The 21536-nt window shown below is 60.2% G+C and overlaps 2 non-coding genes across 2 annotated transcripts; both read right to left on the bottom strand.

Annotated features, from left to right (window-relative positions):
• Nucleotides 1–1147: 1147 nt before the first annotated feature.
• Nucleotides 1148–1266, bottom strand: LOC131870868 (5S ribosomal RNA). Its single transcript, XR_009369169.1, has one exon. It is a non-coding gene; the product is annotated as a 5S ribosomal RNA (ribosomal RNA).
• Nucleotides 1267–9070: 7804 nt separating this feature from the next.
• LOC131870860 (5S ribosomal RNA) lies at nt 9071–9189 on the bottom strand. The gene has a single exon (XR_009369162.1). It is a non-coding gene; the product is annotated as a 5S ribosomal RNA (ribosomal RNA).
• Between the last annotated feature and the right edge of the window lie 12347 nt (nt 9190–21536).

Genomic DNA, 21536 nt, shown 5'->3' with positions numbered 1-21536 from the left:
TCCGAGGTGCGAACCCGAGAGCGCTCCGAGGTGCCCACGAAGTCGAAAGTCGGGTTAATTGCATTGTTTTCCCCGGGTGCGCTCCGAGGTGCGCAACATCGGCGCGCACCAAGGAGGGCTCCGAAGTGTGCTCCAAGGTGCGCACGATGGCGTGCACCTCTGGTGCGCACGATTCGGAGCTCGGTTTGACCGGGGTGCGCACACCTTGGCTGGGTTGCGCACCTTTTGTGCGCTCCAAGGTGCGCACGAAGTCGGAGCTCGGTTTGCCCCGGGTGCGCACCTTCGCCAGGGTGCGCACCTTGATGCGCACGCCTTGGCTGGGCTGCGCACCTTGGTGGGCGCCATGGTGCGCACCTTTCGTGCGCTCCAAGGTGCGCACGAAGTCGGAGCTCGGTTTGCCCCGGGTGCGCACCTTGGTGGGCGCCATGGTGCACTCCGAGGTGCCCAAGATTGGTGCGCACCAAGGAGCGCTCCGAAGTGCGCTCCAAGGTGCGCGCGAAGTCGAAAGTTGGGTTAATTGTCCGGTTTGCCTCGGGTGCGCACCTTGCGTGCACCTTCGCCAGGGTGGGCGCCTTGGTGCGCACACCTTGGCTGGGCTGCGCACACCTTGGCACCCGCGTTTCCTTCATTTTAAATTTTTTTTTTTTACAATCTCTCAAGTGGGAAATTCTATAATCTCAACTTTTTTTGCCTTTTCAGGAAACTTTTGAATGGAGCGCATCATTGGTGCGCTCCGAAGTGTGCTCCAAAGCTCTCTCCAGCTGCGTGCACCTGCCCCGGCCGCGCACCCGGCCCCGCCCAGCTTCGCTCACCTGTCCCGGGCGTCTGGTGCGGAACCTTAGAGTAAGAAACATCACCGTGCACCTTGGCCAACGTGCGCGACTCGACCGAGCGCGCACTGGCCGAGGTGCACACCGATTTCACCTGGGTGCGCGCGCAGCACCTCGGGCGCACCGGGGTGCGCGCACAACGCCCGGGTTGCACCGTGGCCTGTGTGCTCGGGGCGCCTCGGGTGCGCGCTCGGTGTCGCCCCCGCGCGCGCGGTAGTGCGGGCAGCGCACCCCGGCCCGGCCCGGCCCCGACGAGAACGCAAACGGGCAAAAGGTTTATTCAAATAGCATTGCGACGCCCGGCGAAAAACTAAAAAAGGGTGCAACACCGGGACTTCCCGGGAGGTCACCCATCCCAGTACTACTCCGGCCCAAGCGCGCTTAACTGCGGAGTTCTGATGGGATCCGGTGCACTAACGCTGGTATGATCGCACCCGTTATGAGCTTGTCGCAGTGTGTACTTAGCAAACCGCGACCCACGTGCGAATCCACCCCGGCCACCCACCCCCGTCGAGGTGCACACCCTCCCTCGCGAAGTGCGCCCCGTTCGCCAAGTGTGAGCCCTGCCCGGGTGCGCGCACCTTGCTAGGGCGTCGGGTGTGCACCCGGCCCGGCCTACGTGCGTGCACCTGGAGGGGGCGTCGTGTGCGTGCAGTGTCCCGTCTGCAACGCGGTGCCCACACACCACCTCGGGCGCAACGACCTGCGCTCACATGTGGGCCGAGTGCACCTTGGTGCATGTTCGGGGCGCCTCGGGTGCACGCTCGATCTTGCCCCGGTGCACCAAGGCGCTCGGTTTGCCCCGGGTGCGCACTTGGTGCAAGGTGGGCACCCAAAATAGGGATCAAGCACCAAAACACAAGTTTCGGGATGCAAAATGGGACCCAAGGACCACAAATGCGTTCCAAGACCCATGATGGGTCCACGAGAACAAAAATGTGTTCCGAGACTTAATAAACAAATATTGGGTTTTAGGAGAAGAAACATGCTCTGATGCCCAAAACGAGAATCGACCCCGAAAAGGCCACAGGCCAAAAGTGGGATGCGAGACAAAAAAAAATGGGACCCGAGGACCAAAATTGGGTTCCCAGGTCGAAGACAGGGCAACCGGACAAGAAACGACCTCTAAGGCTCGAAATGAGTCCCGACGACTAAAACTTGACAAGAAGCACCCATCAGGCACCCAACTCGACACCCATGGGATGCCGACCCACCCGGGCTTCCACCTAGCACACCTTGGCACCCACCCACCCTCGCACCCAACCTCGCACCCAACTTAGCACCTTTGAACCCACATTGGCACTCACCCTGACCCTGGCACCTTGGAACCCACATTGGCACTCACCTTGACCCTGGCACCCACCTTTGCACTCACCTTGGGACCCACCCTGGCTCCCACCTCGGCACCCACCCAGACACCCACCTTGGTTCCTTGGCACCCACCTTGGATCCTTGGCACCCACCCCGACACCCACCTTGGCACGCAACTTGGCTACTTGCCACCCACCTTGGCTCCTTGACGCCCACCCCGACAACCACCCCGTGACCTACCCTGGCTAGGGTTGGTGCACACCCACCCTGGTGCCCACCTTGGCACCCACCCTATGACCCACCTTGGCACGCACCTTAGTACCCACCCCGTTACCCACCCTAGGACCCACCCCGTGACCCACCTTGGCCAGGGTGGGTGCCTTGGTGCGCACAACTTGCCTGGGCTGCACACCAGGGCGGGCTCAAGATGGCACCCGCGTTCCGTTTTTTTCACTATCTTTCAAAACGGAAATTTTAAAATCTCATTTTTTTCTTTTTTTTGCCTTTTCTGGAAATTAGTGAAGGCAGCGCATCAAAGGTGCGCAATGCTGGTGCGAACCCGGGAGCGCTCCGATGTGTGCTCCAAGGTGCGGCGTGCACGAAGTCCGAGCCCGGTTTGCCCCGGGTGCGCACCTCGCGTGCACCTTCGCCGGGGTGAGCACCTTGGCTGGGTTGCGCGCCCTGGTGCGTACCAAGGAGCGCTCTGAAGTGTGCTCCAAGGTGCGGCGTGCACGAAGTCGGAGCCCGGTTTGCCCCGGGTGTGCACCTCGGGTGCGCACCTCGCGTGCACCTTCGCTGCGGTGGGCACCTTGGCTGGGTTGCGCGCCTTGGTGGGCACCATGCAGTGCACGAAGTCGGAGCCCGGTTTGCCCCGGGCGCGCACCTCCGCCAGGGTGGGCACCTTGGTGCGCACAACTTGCCTGGGCTGCGCATCAGGAAGGGCTCAAGATGGCACCCGCGTTCCGTTTTTTTCACTATCTTTCAGAACGGAAATTTTAAAATATCGTTTTTTTTTGCCTTTTCTGGAAATTAGTGAAGGCAGCGCATCAAAGGTGCGCAACGCTGGTGCGAACCTGGGAGCGCTCCGATGTGTGCTCCAAGGTGCGGCGTGCACGAAGTCGGAGCCCGGTTTGCCTCGGGTGCGCCCTGGTGGGCACCATGGTGCGCACCAAGGAGCGCTCCGAAGTGTGCTCCAAGGTGCGGCCTGCACGAAGTCGGAGCCCGGTTTGCCCCGGGTGTGCACCTCGGGTGGGCACCTTGGTGCGCATGCCTTGCCTGGGCTGCGCACCAGGGCGGGCTCAAGATGGCACCCGCGTTCCTTTTTTTTCACTATCTTTCAAAACGGAAATTTTAAAATCTCATTTTTTTTTGCCTTTTTCTGGAAATTAGTGAAGGCAGCGCATCAAAGGTGCGCACCTCGCTGCCCACCACGGTGCGCAACGCCGGTGGGCACCCGGGAGTGCTTCGAAGTGTGCTCCAAGGTGCTGCGTGCACGTTGTCGGAGCCCGGTTTGCCCCGGGTGCGCACCTCGCGTGCACCTTCGTCGGGGTGGGCACCTTGGCTTGGTTTGCCCCGGCTGCGCTCCGAAGCGGGGTTATTGGAGCGCCGCCTCTTTTTTTGTCGGAGCGTTTGGTGGGGTTTCTCGCATTGGCTCTTCCGAGGCCCGGTTGCCACCCTGGCGCGCACGAAGTCGGAAGTAGGGTTAATTGCCCGGGTGCGCACCTTTGCCAGGGTGGCACCTTACCTGGGCTGCGCACCAGGGCGGGCTCAAGATGGCACGCGCGTTCCGTTTTTTTCACTATCTTTCAAAACGGAAATTTTAAAATCTCCTTTTTTTTTTGCCTTTTCTGGAAATTAGTGAAGGCAGCGCATCAAAGGTGCGCACCTCGCTGCCCACCTTGGTGTGCTCTGAGGTGCGCACCCGGGAGCGCTACGAAGTGTGCTCCAAGGTGCGGCGTGCACGTTGTCGGAGCCCGGTTTGCCCCGGGTGCGCACCTCGCCTGCACCTTGGCCGGGGTGGGCACCTTGGCTGGGTTTGCCCAGGGTGCGCTCCGAAGCGGGGTTACTGGAGCGCCCCCTCTTTTTTTGTCAGAGAGTTTGGTGGGGTTTCTCGCATTGGCTCTTCCCAGGCCCGGTTGTTGGGTGCGCTCCCACCCTGGCGCGCGCGAAGTTGGAAGTTGGGTTAATTGCCCGGGCGCGCACCTTCGCCAGGGTGGGCACCTTGGTGCGCAAACCTTGGCTGGGCTGCGCACCAGGGCGGGCTCAAGATGGCACCAGCATTCCCTTTTTCTCACTATCTTTCAAAACGGAAATTTTAAAATCTCGTTTTTTTTTTGCCTTTTATGGAAATTAGTGAAGGCATCGCATCAAAGGTGCGCACCTCGCTGCCCACCTTGGTGTGCTCCGAGGTGCCCACCACGGTGCGCAACGCCGGTGCGAACCCGGGAGCGCCCCGATGTGTGCTCCAAGGTGCGGCGTGCACGAAGTCGGACCCCGGTTTGCCCCGGGTGCGCACCTCGCGTGCACCTTGGTGCGCACACCTTGGCTGGGTTGCGCGGCCTGGTGGGCACCATGGTGCGCACCAAGGAGCGCTCCGAAGTGTGCTCCAAGGTGCGGCGTGCACGAAGTCGGAGCCCGGTTTGCCCCGGGTGCGCACCTTCGCCGCGGTGGGCACCATGGCGTGCACGAAGTCGGAGCCCGGTTTGCCCCGGGTGCGCACCTCGCGTGCACCTTCGCCGGGGTGGGCACCTCGGCTGGGTTGCGCGCCCTGGTGCGCACCAAGGAGCGCTCTGAAGTGTGCTCCAAGGTGCGGCGTGCACGAAGTCGGAGCCCGGTTTGCCCCGGGTGTGCACCTCGCGTGCACCTTCGCTGCGGTGGGCACCTTGGCTGGGTTGCGCGCCTTGGTGGGCACCATGCAGTGCACGAAGTCGGAGCCCGGTTTGCCCCGGGCGCGCACATCGGCCAGGGTGGGCACCTTGGTGCGCACAACTTGCCTGGGCTGCGCACCAGGAAGGGCTCAAGATGGCACCCGCGTTCCGTTTTTTTCACTATCTTTCAGAACGGAAATTTTAAAATATCGTTTTTTTTTGCCTTTTCTGGAAATTAGTGAAGGCAGCGCATCAAAGGTGCGCAACGCTGGTGCGAACCTGGGAGCGCTCCGATGTGTGCTCCAAGGTGCGGCGTGCACGAAGTCGGACCCCGGTTTGCCCCGGGTGCGCACCTCGCGTGCACCTTGGTGCGCACACCTTGGCTGGGTTGCGCGCCCTGGTGGGCACCATGGTGCGCACCAAGGAGCGCTCCGAAGTGTGCTCCAAGGTGCGGCGTGCATGAAGTCGGAGCCCGGTTTGCCCCGGGTGCGCACCTCGCGTGCACCTTCGCCGCGGTGGGCACCATGGCGTGCACGAAGTCGGAGCCCGGTTTGCCCCGGGTGCGCACCTCGCGTGCACCTTCGCCGGGGTGGGCACCTTAGTGTGCAGACCTTGGCTGGGTTGCGCGCCCTGGTGGGCACCATGGTGCGCACCAAGGAGCGCTCCGAAGTGTGCTCCAAGGTGCGGCCTGCACGAAGTCGGAGCCCGGTTTGCCCCGGGTGTGCACCTCGGGTGGGCACCTTGGTGCGCATGCCTTGCCTGGGCTGCGCACCAGGGCGGGCTCAAGATGGCACCCGCGTTCCTTTTTTTTCACTATCTTTCAAAACGGAAATTTTAAAATCTCATTTTTTTTTGCCTTTTTCTGGAAATTAGTGAAGGCAGCGCATCAAAGGTGCGCACCTCGCTGCCCACCACGGTGCGCAACGCCGGTGGGCACCCGGGAGTGCTTCGAAGTGTGCTCCAAGGTGCTGCGTGCACGTTGTCGGAGCCCGGTTTGCCCCGGGTGCGCACCTCGCGTGCACCTTCGTCGGGGTGGGCACCTTGGCTGGGTTTGCCCCGGCTGCGCTCCGAAGCGGGGTTATTGGAGCGCCGCCTCTTTTTTTGTCGGAGCGTTTGGTGGGGTTTCTCGCATTGGCTCTTCCGAGGCCCGGTTGCCACCCTGGCGCGCACGAAGTCGGAAGTAGGGTTAATTGCCCGGGTGCGCACCTTTGCCAGGGTGGGCACCTTACCTGGGCTGCGCACCAGGGCGGGCTCAAGATGGCACGCGCGTTCCGTTTTTTTCACTATCTTTCAAAACGGAAATTTTAAAATCTCCTTTTTTTTTTGCCTTTTCTGGAAATTAGTGAAGGCAGCGCATCAAAGGTGCGCACCTCGCTGCCCACCTTGGTGTGCTCTGAGGTGCGCACCCGGGAGCGCTACGAAGTGTGCTCCAAGGTGCGGCGTGCACGTTGTCGGAGCCCGGTTTGCCCCGGGTGCGCACCTCGCCTGCACCTTGGCCGGGGTGGGCACCTTGGCTGGGTTTGCCCAGGGTGCGCTCCGAAGCGGGGTTACTGGAGCGCCCCCTCTTTTTTTGTCAGAGCGTTTGGTGGGGTTTCTCGCATTGGCTCTTCCCAGGCCCGGTTGTTGGGTGCGCTCCCACCCTGGCGCGCGCGAAGTTGGAAGTTGGGTTAATTGCCCGGGCGCGCACCTTCGCCAGGGTGGGCACCTTGGTGCGCACACCTTGGCTGGGCTGCGCACCAGGGCGGGCTCAAGATGGCACCAGCATTCCCTTTTTCTCACTATCTTTCAAAACGGAAATTTTAAAATCTCGTTTTTTTTTTGCCTTTTATGGAAATTAGTGAAGGCATCGCATCAAAGGTGCGCACCTCGCTGCCCACCTTGGTGTGCTCCGAGGTGCCCACCACGGTGCGCAACGCCGGTGCGAACCCGGGAGCGCCCCGATGTGTGCTCCAAGGTGCGGCGTGCACGAAGTCGGACCCCGGTTTGCCCCGGGTGCGCACCTCGCGTGCACCTTGGTGCGCACACCTTGGCTGGGTTGCGCGGCCTGGTGGGCACCATGGTGCGCACCAAGGAGCGCTCCGAAGTGTGCTCCAAGGTGCGGCGTGCACGAAGTCGGAGCCCGGTTTGCCCCGGGTACGCACCTCGCGTGCACCTTCGCCGGGGTGGGCACCTCGGCTGGGTTGCGCGCCCTGGTGCGCACCAAGGAGCGCTCCGAAGTGTGCTCCAAGGTGCGGCGTGCACGAAGTCGGAGCCCGGTTTGCCCCGGGTGCGCACCTTCGCCGCGGTGCGCACCATGGCGTGCACGAAGTCGGAGCCCGGTTTGCCCCGGGTGCGCACCTCGCGTGCACCTTCGGCGGGGTTGCGCGCCCTGGTGGGCACCATGGTGCGCACCAAGGAGCGCTCCGAAGTGTGCTCCAAGGTGCGGCGTGCACGAAGTCGGAGCCCGGTTTGCCCCGGGTGCGCACCTCGCGTGCACCTTCGGCGGGGTTGCGCGCCCTGGTGGGCACCATGGTGCGCACCAAGGAGCGCTCCGAAGTGTGCTCCAAGGTGCGGCGTGCACGAAGTCGGAGCCCGGTTTGCCCCGGGTGCGCACCTCGCGTGCACCTTCGCCGCGGTGGGCACCATGGCGTGCACGAAGTCGGAGCCCGGTTTGCCCCGGGTGCGCACCTCGCGTGCACCTTCGCCGGGGTGGGCACCTCGGCTGGGTTGCGCGCCCTGGTGCGCACCAAGGAGCGCTCCGAAGTGTGCTCCAAGGTGCGGCGTGCACGAAGTCGGAGCCCGGTTTGCCCCGGGTGCGCACCTCGCGTGCACCTTCGCCAGGGTGGGCACCTCGGTGCGCACACCTTCTCAATGTTTTCTTGCCTTTTCTGGAAATTGGTGAAGGCAGCGCATCAAAGGTGCGCACCTCGGTGTGCTCCGAGGTGCGAACCCGAGAGCGCTCCGAGGTGCCCACGAAGTCGAAAGTCGGGTTAATTGCATTGTTTTCCCCGGGTGCGCTCCGAGGTGCGCAACATCGGCGCGCACCAAGGAGGGCTCCGAAGTGTGCTCCAAGGTGCGCACGATGGCGTGCACCTCTGGTGCGCACGATTCGGAGCTCGGTTTGACCGGGGTGCGCACACCTTGGCTGGGTTGCGCACCTTTTGTGCGCTCCAAGGTGCGCACGAAGTCGGAGCTCGGTTTGCCCCGGGTGCGCACCTTCGCCAGGGTGCGCACCTTGATGCGCACGCCTTGGCTGGGCTGCGCACCTTGGTGGGCGCCATGGTGCGCACCTTTCGTGCGCTCCAAGGTGCGCACGAAGTCGGAGCTCGGTTTGCCCCGGGTGCGCACCTTGGTGGGCGCCATGGTGCACTCCGAGGTGCCCAAGATTGGTGCGCACCAAGGAGCGCTCCGAAGTGCGCTCCAAGGTGCGCGCGAAGTCGAAAGTTGGGTTAATTGTCCGGTTTGCCTCGGGTGCGCACCTTGCGTGCACCTTCGCCAGGGTGGGCGCCTTGGTGCGCACACCTTGGCTGGGCTGCGCACACCTTGGCACCCGCGTTTCCTTCATTTTAAATTTTTTTTTTTTACAATCTCTCAAGTGGGAAATTCTATAATCTCAACTTTTTTTGCCTTTTCAGGAAACTTTTGAATGGAGCGCATCATTGGTGCGCTCCGAAGTGTGCTCCAAAGCTCTCTCCAGCTGCGTGCACCTGCCCCGGCCGCGCACCCGGCCCCGCCCAGCTTCGCTCACCTGTCCCGGGCGTCTGGTGCGGAACCTTAGAGTAAGAAACATCACCGTGCACCTTGGCCAACGTGCGCGACTCGACCGAGCGCGCACTGGCCGAGGTGCACACCGATTTCACCTGGGTGCGCGCGCAGCACCTCGGGCGCACCGGGGTGCGCGCACAACGCCCGGGTTGCACCGTGGCCTGTGTGCTCGGGGCGCCTCGGGTGCGCGCTCGGTGTCGCCCCCGCGCGCGCGGTAGTGCGGGCAGCGCACCCCGGCCCGGCCCGGCCCCGACGAGAACGCAAACGGGCAAAAGGTTTATTCAAATAGCATTGCGACGCCCGGCGAAAAACTAAAAAAGGGTGCAACACCGGGACTTCCCGGGAGGTCACCCATCCCAGTACTACTCCGGCCCAAGCGCGCTTAACTGCGGAGTTCTGATGGGATCCGGTGCACTAATGCTGGTATGATCGCACCCGTTATGAGCTTGTCGCAGTGTGTACTTAGCAAACCGCGACCCACGTGCGAATCCACCCCGGCCACCCACCCCCGTCGAGGTGCACACCCTCCCTCGCGAAGTGCGCCCCGTTCGCCAAGTGTGAGCCCTGCCCGGGTGCGCGCACCTTGCTAGGGCGTCGGGTGTGCACCCGGCCCGGCCTACGTGCGTGCACCTGGAGGGGGCGTCGTGTGCGTGCAGTGTCCCGTCTGCAACGCGGTGCCCACACACCACCTCGGGCGCAACGACCTGCGCTCACATGTGGGCCGAGTGCACCTTGGTGCATGTTCGGGGCGCCTCGGGTGCACGCTCGATCTTGCCCCGGTGCACCAAGGCGCTCGGTTTGCCCCGGGTGCGCACTTGGTGCAAGGTGGGCACCCAAAATAGGGATCAAGCACCAAAACACAAGTTTCGGGATGCAAAATGGGACCCAAGGACCACAAATGCGTTCCAAGACCCATGATGGGTCCACGAGAACAAAAATGTGTTCCGAGACTTAATAAACAAATATTGGGTTTTAGGAGAAGAAACATGCTCTGATGCCCAAAACGAGAATCGACCCCGAAAAGGCCACAGGCCAAAAGTGGGATGCGAGACAAAAAAAAATGGGACCCGAGGACCAAAATTGGGTTCCCAGGTCGAAGACAGGGCAACCGGACAAGAAACGACCTCTAAGGCTCGAAATGAGTCCCGACGACTAAAACTTGACAAGAAGCACCCATCAGGCACCCAACTCGACACCCATGGGATGCCGACCCACCCGGGCTTCCACCTAGCACACCTTGGCACCCACCCACCCTCGCACCCAACCTCGCACCCAACTTAGCACCTTTGAACCCACATTGGCACTCACCCTGACCCTGGCACCTTGGAACCCACATTGGCACTCACCTTGACCCTGGCACCCACCTTTGCACTCACCTTGGGACCCACCCTGGCTCCCACCTCGGCACCCACCCAGACACCCACCTTGGTTCCTTGGCACCCACCTTGGATCCTTGGCACCCACCCCGACACCCACCTTGGCACGCAACTTGGCTACTTGCCACCCACCTTGGCTCCTTGACGCCCACCCCGACAACCACCCCGTGACCTACCCTGGCTAGGGTTGGTGCACACCCACCCTGGTGCCCACCTTGGCACCCACCCTATGACCCACCTTGGCACGCACCTTAGTACCCACCCCGTTACCCACCCTAGGACCCACCCCGTGACCCACCTTGGCCAGGGTGGGTGCACCCACCCTGGTGCCCACCTTGGCACCCACCCATCCTAGCACCCAGCCTGTGACCGGGCTTGGAACCCAACCTTGCACCCGCACCCGTCTTGGCCAGTGTGGGTGCGCACCCATCCTGGCACCCACGTTGTGACACACCCTTTAACCCACGCACCCTAGCACCCACGTTGGCACCCACCTTGGAACCCAACCTAGCAACTTGGCACCCACCCCGTGACCCACCTTGGCATCCACCATAGCAGTCGCCGACTTGGCACCCACCTCGGCACCCACCTTGACACTTGTGGACCCACCTTGCCACTCACCCTAGCATCGACCCATCCTAGCACCCACCCTGGCACCTTTGCACCCTAGCACTCACCCATCCTAGCACCTAACCTGTGACCCACCTTGACACTCACCCTCGCACCCACCTTGGAACCCAACCTAGCACCCACCCACCCTGACACCAACCCTAGCACCTACCCACCCTTGCACCCACCCTGTGACCCATCTTGGCACCCACCCATCCTACCACTCAACCTATCACCCACCTTCTCACCCACCTTGGCATCCACCTTAGCACCCACCCACACTGGCACCTTGGCACCCACCTCGGGCAAGGTGGGTGCACACCCACCCTGGCACCCAATTTAGAACCCACCGAGCATGTTACCCACCTTGGCACCCACATTGCAGCCCACCCTAGTACCCACCCTATGACCCACATTGGCATCCACACCCTAGCACCCAGGCACCTCGACACCCGCCTTGACACCCACCCTAGCACTGAACCTGTGACCCACCTTGGAACTCACCCTAGAACCCACCCACCCTGTGAACCACCTTGGCATCCACCTTAGCACCCACCCACCTTGGCACCCACTCTAGCACTCACCCATCCTAACACCCAACTTGTTACCCACCTTGGCACCCGCCCTCGCGTCCACCTTGAAACCCACCCTAGCACCCACCCACGCAGGAGCCCACCTTGGCACCCAACCTAACACCCACGCATCCTGGCACCCAACTTGTGACCCACCTTGGAACCCACCCTAGTACCCACCTTTGAACCCACTATATCACCAACCCACCTTGGCACCCACCCTATGACCCTCTTTGGAATCCACCCTAGCACGCACCCACCCTGGCACCCACCATGGAGCGCACCCTAGCACCCACCCACCTCGGCACGCACCTCAACACCCACCTTGGTGTGCGCACTGCGCCAACCTCTCAAAGACCCTATGTGGTGCGCTCCAAAGTGTACACCTTTGGTGCGCTCCAAGGTGCGCACCTTTGGTGCACACCGAGGTGCACACCAAAGTGTGCACCGAGGTGAGCACCAAAGTGCACTCCAGGGTGCACACCAAGGCGTGCACCTTTGGTGCGGTCAATGCAAACGAATTCGGAAGTTGGGGTCGATGTCCTAATCGCTGCTGCAGACTACACGTATGAGAATCGGACAAATAGCTTTATATAGGGGAGGTGTTGCGTTTGATGGGTCGACTCCCCTGGTTGTGTGCACTGCACCAACTTCAAAGACCCTGTCTTGTTTAAGAAGTCAAAAGTTGGGGTGGATGTCCTAATCATTGCTGCAGTCTACGCATGTATGAGAATCAGACAAATAGCTTATATAGGGGAGGTGTTGCATTCGGTGGGTTGACTCCCCTGGTTGTGCGCACTGCGCCAACCTCAAAGACCCCGCATAGCAGAAGAAGTCGGAAGTCGGATTTTGGTGAGCACCAAGGCGTGCACCTTTGGTGCGGTCAACGCAGACGAATTCAGAAGTTGGGGTGGATGTCCTAATCGTTGTTGCAGGCTACACATGTATGAGAATCAGACAAATAGCTTATATAGGGGAGGTGTTGGGTTTGATGGGTCAACTCCCTTGGTTGTGCGCATTACGCCAACCTCAAAGACCTTGTTTTCGTTAAGAAGTCAAAAGTTGGGGTCAATGTCCTAATGGCTCCTGCAGGCTACACATGTATGAGAATCGGACAAATAGCTTATATAGGGGAGGTGTTGGGTTTGATGGGTCGACTCCCCTGGTTGTGCGCATTACGTCAACCTCAAAGACCTTGTTTTCGTTAAGAAGTCAAAAGTTGGGGTCGATGTCCTAATTGCTCCTGTAGACTACACATGTATGAGAATCAGACAAATAGCTTATATAGGGGAGGTGTTGGGTTTGATGGGTTGACTCCCCTAGTTGTTCGCATTACACCAACCTCAAAGACCTTGTTTTCGTTTAGAAGCCGAAAGTTGGGGTCGATGTCCTAATTGCTCCTGCAGGCTACGCATGTATGAGAATCAGACAAATAGCTTATATAGGGGAGGTGTTGGGTTTGATGGGTCGACTCCCCTGGTTGTGCGCATTGCGCCAACCTCAAAGACCCTGCATTGCGGATGAAGTCGAAAGTCAGAGTTTGGTGTGCTACAAGGTGTGGTCGAAGGTGCTCACCTAGGTGTGCACCTTTGGAGCACAGGAAAAGTGCCCTCCAAAAGTGCGCACCTTTGGAGTGCACAAAAGTGCCCTCCAAAAGTGCGCACCTTTGGAGCGCAGAAAAGTGCCCTCCAAAAAGTGCCCTCCAAAAGTGCGCACCTTTGGAGCGCAGAAAAGTGCCCTCCAAAAAGTGCCCTCCAAAAGTGCGCACCTTTGGAGCGCAGAAAAGTGCCCTCCAAAAAGTGCCCTCCAAAAGTGCGCACCTTTGGAGCGCAGAAAAGTGCCCTCCAAAAGTGCGCACCTTTGGAGCGCAGAAAAGTGCCCTCCAAAAAGTGCCCTCCAAAAGTGCGCACCTTTGGAGCGCAGAAAAGTGCCCTCCAAAAAGTGCCCTCCAAAAGTGCGCACCTTTGGAGCGCAGAAAAGTGCCCTCCAAAAAGTGCCCTCCAAAAGTGCGCACCTTTGGAGCGCAGAAAAGTGCCCTCCAAAAAGTGCCCTCCAAAAGTGCGCACCTTTGGAGCGCAGAAAAGTGCCCTCCAAAAAGTGCCCTCCAAAAGTGCGCACCTTTGGAGCGCAGAAAAGTGCCCTCCAAAAGTGCGCACCTTTGGAGCGCACAAAAGTGCCCTCCAAAAGTGCGCACTTTTGGTGCGCACCAAGGCGCTGGTTCGGTCGTTGCAGGCGAGTTCGGAAGTTGGGGTCGATGTCCTGAGCGGAGGTGCAAACTACACAGGTGTCGGAATCGGACAAATAGCTTATATAGGGGAGGTGTATGCTTCGATGGGTCGACTCCCCAGGTTGAGCGCACCGCGCCAACCTCAAAGACCCTACGGTATGGATGAAGTCGGAAGTTGGGTCCGATGACCAATTCGATTAGTAGGTATGCTCATGAGGTCGGAATTTGGGTCCGATGACCTGCCATGTGCAGGAAGGCGAATGTTGACACTGTGCGTTGCAAGGTGCACACCAAGGCGCTGGTGCGGTCTTTTTAGTCGAGTTCGGAAGTTGGGGTCGATGTCCTGATCGGAGGTGCAAGCTACACAGGTGTGGGAATCGGACAAATAGCTTATATAGGGGAGGTGTATGCTTCGTTGGGTCGACTCCCCGGGTTGAGCGCACCGCGCCAACCTCAAAGACCCTACGGTATGGATGAAGTCGGAAGTTGGGTCCGATGACCGATTCGATATGTAGGCATACTCGCGAGGTCGGAATTTGGGTCCGATGACCTGCCACGTGCAGGAAGGCGAATGTTGGCACTGTGCGTTGCAAGGTGCGCACCAAGGCGCTGGTTCGGTCGTTGGAGGCGAGTTCGGAAGTTGGGGTCGATGTCTTGATCGGAGGTGCAAACTACACAGGTGTGGGAATCGGACAAATAGCTTATATAGGGGAGGTGTATGCTTCGTTGGGTCGACTCCCCGGGTTGAGCGCACCGCGCCAACCTCAAAGACCCTACGGTATGGATGAAGTCGGAAGTTGGGTCCGATGACCGATTCGATATGTAGGCATACTCGCGAGGTCGGAATTTGGGTCCGATGACCTGCCATGTGCAGGAAGGCGAATGTTGGGACTGTGCGTCGCAAGGTGCGCACCAAGGCGCTGGTGCCGTCGTTGCAGTCGAGTTCGGAAGTTGGGGTCGATGTCCTGGTCAGAGGTGCAAACTACACAGGTGTGGGAATCGGACAAATAGCTTATATAGGGGAGGTGTATGCTTCGATGGGTCGACTCCCTGGGTTGAGCGCACCGCGCCAACCTCAAAGACCCTACAGTATGGATGAAGTCGGAAGTTGGGTCCGATGACCGATTCGATACGTAGGCATATTGGCGAGGTCTGAATTTGTGTCCGATGACCTGCCATGCGCAGGAAGGCGGAATTTGGGTCCGATGACCGAGTTGATGGCGTGCCATGCGCAGAAAGGCGGAATTTGGGTCCGATGACCGAGTTGATGTTGATGGCCCGCCATGCACAGGAAGGCGGAATTTGGGTCCGATGACCGATTTGAAGGCGTGCCATACGCAAAAAGGCGGAGTTTGGGTCCGATGACCGAGTTGATATTGATGGCCCGCCATGCGCAGGAAGGCGGAATTTGGGTCCGATGACCTGACATACGCATGGAGTCCGACTCGGGGGCCGATGTTCGATTCGATGACTTGCATTGTGGGTAAAGTCGGAAGTTGTGGTCTTTGACCCGATTCGATGACCAGACTTCGGCTGCTTGAGAATCGGACAAATAACTTATATAGGGGAGGTAGTGTTCTCGAGCATCCTCCCCCCGTGCCCGTTTATGTCGATTGATGCTGGTGCTCGACTGGTTGGAGCGCTCGGATGCAAAAATCTTGCACCAGGATTTATCGATTGTGATGGACACGGCAAGTCTCCTGATTGCTATGCAGGAGCTCATCGTGAATCTCTATGCGGCCTTGGTATGGACTCGACCTGCGGAATGGTTCGGCAATGGTAGTCGCTCCAACACGTCCTTGCAATGGCCACAGAGGTGATTCGACTAGAGCTCCAGTCTAGCTTTTGGGTTGCTTGGCGGACTGGTATAGCCGCGATCGAGTTCCGGCCATGAACGTTTTAGATAGCTCTTGGGCTTTCTGGGACGGAAGTCGGAAGTTTGGGCTGTTGTCCGATTTGATGACCATTCTTCGGATGTGTGAGAATCGGACAAATAACTTATATAGGGGACTGTGTTGTCTCACGCAGCCCCCTCCGTGCCCCTCTATCTCGACCGATGTTGGTGCTTGAAAGGGTTGGGATCGCTCGGATTTATAAACGTGCACCACCATTTGTCGAGTGTGAGGGACGCGGCAGGTCTCCTAAATGCTATGCGGGCGCTCTCTGAGAATCTCTATCCGGCCTCGACACAGACTAGTCTTGCTGAATGGTTTGGCACTGGTAGTCGATCCAACACGTCGTTGTTGTGGCCGCCTAGGCGATTCGATTCGAGCCCCCGTCTAGCTTTTGGGTTGCTTGGCGGATTTTGCCCTATCCGCAAGTGAGCTCGGTCCCTAAACGTTCGAGAAACCCGATTGCTATGCGCCGACTCTCTTTCTTGCGAGCCTCCATCTAGCTTTTGGGTCTCTACGGAACGGAAGTCGGAATCTGGGACCGTTGTTTGATTCGACGAGGCAGACTACGGTTGTGCGAGAATCGGACAAATAACTTATATAGGGGAGGTGTTGACTGGAGCATTCTCCCCCGTGCCCCTCTAACTCGACCAATGCTGGCGCTCGAACGGTGGTAGCGCTCGGATTTTCATTGAGCGCCAGCATTGGTCGATTTAGAGGGGCATGCGAGATTCCCGAATGCTATGCGAGGGCTCTAACGGAAATGTCTATTGGTTTCGGTATGGATGCAATTGCGAGTGGTTCGGCAAAGGTAGTCGTTCCGATGCGTCCATGTCGTGGCCAAATCGATAATTCGATTTGAGCCCTCGTATAGCATTTGGGTCTCTCGATGTGATTCCGCATTCCAGTCCCTTTGGGCACTGCTTGAGCCGCATCCCAGGGGGTTCCCTTCCCAATAATCTGCCTCGCAACCCGATTGCTATGCGGTGAGGCTCCTCGGCCGCCTCGGAACTATCTGTGTATCAGACGCATCGCGGGATAAGGGGTTGGCAACGGTAGTCGCCCCAAGCGCGTCCGATGCTTGGACCATTCCGAGGCGGCCCTGAAGCCTCTTCCGTCTAGCCGTTGGGTCCTTCTCGCCGCATCCCTCGCCTCGCACCCCGATTGCTATGCGGTGAGGCTCCTCGGCCGCCTCGGAACTATCTGTGTATCGGACGCGTCGCGGGATAAGGGGTTGTCACTGGTAGTCGCCCCAAGCGCGTCCGATGCTTGGACCATTCCGAGGCGGCCCTGAAGCCTCTTCCGTCTAGCCGTTGGGTCCTTCTCGCCGCATCCCTCGCCTCGCACCCCGATTGCTATGCGGTGAGGCTCCTCGGCCGCCTCGGAACTATCTGTGTATCGGACGCGTCGCGGGATAAGGGGTTGTCATTGGTAGTCGCCCCAAGCGCGTCCGATGCTTGGACCATTCCGAGGCGGCCCTGAAGCCTCTTCCGTCTAGCCGTTGGGTCCTTCTCGCCGCATCCCTCGCCTCGCACCCCGATTGCTATGCGGTGAGGCTCCTCGGCCGCCTCGGAACTATCTGTGTATCGGACGCGTCGCGGGATAAGGGGTTGTCACTGGTAGTCGCCCCAAGCGCGTCCGATGCTTGGACCATTCCGAGGCGGCCCTGAAGCCTCTTCCGTCTAGCCGTTGGGTCCTTCTCGCCGCATCCCTCGCCTCGCACCCCGATTGCTATGCGGTGAGGCTCCTCGGCCGCCTCGGAACTATCTGTGTATCGGACGCGTCGCGGGATAAGGGGTTGTCACTGGTAGTCGCCCCAAGCGCGTTCGATGCTTGGACCATTCCGAGGCGGCCCTGAAGCCTCTTCCGTCTAGCCGTTGGGTCCTTCTCGCCGCATCCCTCGCCTCGCACCCCGATTGCTATGCGGTGAGGCTCCTCGGCCGCCTTGGAACTATCTGTGTATCGGACGCGTCGCGGGATAAGGGGTTGTCACTGGTAGTCGCCCCAAGCGCGTCCGATGCTTAGACCATTCCGAGGCGGACCCGAAGCCTCTTCCGTCTAGCCGTTGGGTCCTTCTCGCCGCATCCTTCGCCTCGCACCCCGATTGCTATGCGGTGAGGCACCTCGGCCGCCTCGGAACTATCTGTGTATCGGACGCGTCGCGGGATAAGGGGTTGTCACTGGTAGTCGCCCCAAGCGCGTCCGATGCTTGGACCATTCCGAGGCGGACCCGAAGCCTCTTCCGTCTAGCCGTTGGGTCCTTCTCGCCGCATCCCTCGCCTCGCACCCCGATTGCTATGCGGTGAGGCTCCTCGGCCGCCTTGGAACTATCTGTGTATCGGACGCGTCGCGGGATAAGGGGTTGTCACTGGTAGTCGCCCCAAGCGCGTCCGATGCTTGGACCATTCCGAGGCGGACCCGAAGCCTCTTCCGTCTAGCCGTTGGGTCCTTCTCGCCGCATCCCTCGCCTCGCACCCCGATTGCTATGCGGTGAGGCTCCTCGGCCGCCTTGGAACTATCTGTGTATCGGACGCGTCGCGGGATAAGGGGTTGTCACTGGTAGTCGCCCCAAGCGCGTCCGATGCTTGGACCATTCCGAGGCGGACCCGAAGCCTCTTCCGTCTAGCCGTTGGGTCCTTCTCGCCGCATCCCTCGCCTCGCACCCCGATTGCTATGCGGTGAGGCTCCTCGGCCGCCTTGGAACTATCTGTGTATCGGACGCGTCGCGGGATAAGGGGTTGTCACTGGTAGTCGCCCCAAGCGCGTCCGATGCTTGGACCATTCCGAGGCGGCCCCGAAGCCTCTTCCGTGTAGCCGTTGGGTCCTTCTCGCCGCATCCCTCGCCTCGCACCCCGATTGCTATGCGGTGAGGCTCCTCGGCCGCCTTGGAACTATCTGTGTATCGGACGCGTCGCGGGATAAGGGGTTGTCACTGGTAGTCGCCCCAAGCGCGTCCGATGCTTGGACCATTCCGAGGCGGCCCCGAAGCCTCTTCCGTGTAGCCGTTGGGTCCTTCTCGCCGCATCCCTCGCCTCGCACCCCGATTGCTATGCGGTGAGGCTCCTCGGCCGCCTTGGAACTATCTGTGTATCGGACGCGTCGCGGGATAAGGGGTTGTCACTGGTAGTCACCCCAAGCGCGTCCGATGCTTGGACCATTCCGAGGCGGACCTGAAGCCTCTTCCCTCTAGCCGTTGGGGCTTTCTCGCCGCATCCCTCGCCTCGCACCCTGATTGCTATGCTGTGAGGCTCCTCGGCCGCCTTGGAACTATCTGTGTATCGGACGCATCGCGGGATAAGGGGTTGGCAGTGGTAGTCGCCCCAAGCGCATCCGATGCTTGGACCATTCCGAGGCGGCCCTGCAGCCTCTTCCGTCTAGCCGTTGGGGCCATCTCGCCGCATCCCCCACCTCGCACCACGATTGCTATGCGGTGAGGCTCCTTGGCCGCCTCGGAACTATCTGTGTATCGGACGCATCGCGGGATAAGGGGTTGTCACTGGTAGTCGCCCCAAGCGCGTCCGATGCTTGGACTATTCCGAGGCGGCCCTGCAGCCTCTTCCGTCTAGCCGTTGGGGCCATCTCGCTGCATCCCCCACCTCCTCGGCCGCCTCGGAACTATCTGTGTATCGAACGCATCGCGGGATAAGGGGTTGGCAGTGGTAGTCGCCCCAAGCGCGTCCGATGCTTGGACTATTCCGAGGCAGCCCTGCAGCCTCTTCCGTCTAGCCTTTGGGGCCATCTCGCCGCATCCCTCGCCTCGCACCCCGATTGCTATGCGGTGAGGCTCCTCGGCCGCCTGGGAACTATCTTCGTATCGGACGCATCGCGGGATAAGGGGTTGTCACTGGTAGTCGCCCCAAGCGCGTCCGATGCTTGGACTATTCCGAGGCGGCCCTGTGGCCTCTTCCGTCTAGCCGTTGGGGCCATCTCGCCGCATCCCCCACCTCGCACCCCGATTGCTATGCGGTGAGGCTCTTCGGCCGCCTTGGAACTATCTTCGTATCGGACGCATTGCGGGATAAGGGGTTGTCACTGGTAGTGGCCCCAAGCGCGTCCGATGCTTGGACTATTCCGAGGCGGCCCTGCAGCCTCTTCCGTCTAGCCGTTGGGGCCATCTCGCCGCATCCCCCACCTCGCACCCCGATTGCTATGCGGTGAGGCTCCTCGGCCGCCTTGGAACTATCTTCGTATCGGACGCATCGCGGGATAAGGGGTTGTCACTGGTAGTCGCCCCAAGCGCGTCCGATGCTTGGACTATTCCGACGCGGCCCTGTGGCCTCTTCCGTCTAGCCGTTGGGGCCATCTCGCCGCATCCCCCACCTCGCACCCCGATTGCTATGCGGTGAGGCTCCTCGGCCGCCTTGGAACCATCTTCGTATCGGACGCATCGCGGGATAGGGGGCTGTCACTGGTAGTCGCCCCAAGCGTGTCCGATGCTTGGACCATTCCTAGGCGGCCCTGAAGCCTCTTCCGTCTAGCCGTTGGGGCCTTCCCGCCCCATCCCTCGCCTCGCACCCCCGATTGCTATGCGGTGAGGCTCCTCGGCCGCCTTGGAACCATCTGTGTATCGGACGCATCGCGGGATAAGGGGTTGGCACTGGCAGTCGCCCCAAGCGCGTCCGATGCTTGGACCATTCCGAGGTGGCCCTGAAGCCTCTTCCGTCTAGCCGTTGGGGCCTTCCCGCCCCATCCCTCGCCTCGCACCCCGATTGATATGCGGTGAGGCTCCTCGGCCGCCTTGGAACTATCTGTGTATCGGACGCATCGCGGGATAAGGGGTTGGCACTGGTAGTCGTCCCAATCGCATCCGATGCTTGGACCATTCCGAGGCGGCCCTGCAGCCTCTTCCGTTTAGCCGTCGGGGCCTTCCCGCCGCATCCCTCGCCTCGCATCCCGATTCCTATGCGGTGAGTCTTCTCGGCCGCCGCGGAACTATACCTGTTATTGCTACTGCATCCTTCGGCTGGTAACCTCCTCTGCCGCCTTGGAACGTTCTCTTTGTCGGACGCGTCGCGGGATAAGGGGTTGGCACTGGTAGTCGCCCCAAGCGCGCCCGATGCATAGACCGCTCCGAGTCGACCTTGCTTTCAGCCTCTCACATGCATAGACCTCTCTGAGTCGACCCTGCAGCCTCTCACGTTTAGCCTTTGGAATCTCGCCTCACAACATGATTGCTATCCTTGATGCATCCCTTGCCTCGAGCCCTGATTGCTTTCTTGGCTGCATCCCTCCTCTCCTCACAGCCCGGTTGTCATCACTGCTTCATCCGTCGCTTCATGCATTCTGGCTGCTGGGCCCTTCCCACCGCACACCTCGATTGCTATCTCTTCTGCATCACACACCCCGATTGCTATCTCTGCTACATCCCTCGGCTCTCACTTCTGCATCCTTCGCCTCACACCTCGATTGCTATCAATGCTGCATCCGTAACCTCACACCCCGATTGCTATGCGGGGAGGCTCCTTGGCCGCCTTGGAAATTTCTGTGTGTCGGACGCACCGCGGGATAAGGGGTTGGCACTGGTAGTCGCCCCAAGTGCGCCCGATTCTTAGACCGCTTCGAGGTGACCTCGTAGCCTCTTTCGTCCAGGCTTCCTGCCTTCAACGCCCTTTTTACACCTCGATTGCTATGCGCGGGCTCGTTGGCGTCTATCACCTCTCTGCGAAGAGTGGCACGATGATTGTTGGGGTAAATCGTAGCAGTCCGATCTCTGGCCTTGGGCCATTGTGAGGGCTGATCGATTTCCTGTGCGCATCTCGTGTTCGCCCAGTAACAGACTCGACGACTTGTAATCGGTCTTGTTCCCGATTGTTCCTGGAGGTAGTCTTCGGAACTCTTGGATTTGACCTGTCACTCGAACTGTCCTCTTCCGAGGATGCTTGTGTGTGTGTGCTTGTGCCATTTCCTTGGCGGTATTAACGAGATATTAAAGAGCGGAGTGAGCGCCTCGCCCAGCTATGTTTGGGGCTCTCACTCCCTTACCCGGTGTGCGACCGCTTTGCACGTAGGTTGCGGAGCATCGCGACTCTTTTGATGTTTGGCGGTTGTCTTCCGGTGATGCGTTGGTCCCGAAGTGCACGTTACTAGCATTTCTGCCATTGTTCTCGA

The sequence above is a fragment of the Cryptomeria japonica genome, unplaced genomic scaffold, assembly GCF_030272615.1.
Source record: "Cryptomeria japonica unplaced genomic scaffold, Sugi_1.0 HiC_scaffold_354, whole genome shotgun sequence".
In the NCBI taxonomy this organism is placed as follows: domain Eukaryota; kingdom Viridiplantae; phylum Streptophyta; class Pinopsida; order Cupressales; family Cupressaceae; genus Cryptomeria; species Cryptomeria japonica.
This window is presented reverse-complemented; position numbering and strand designations above follow the sequence as displayed.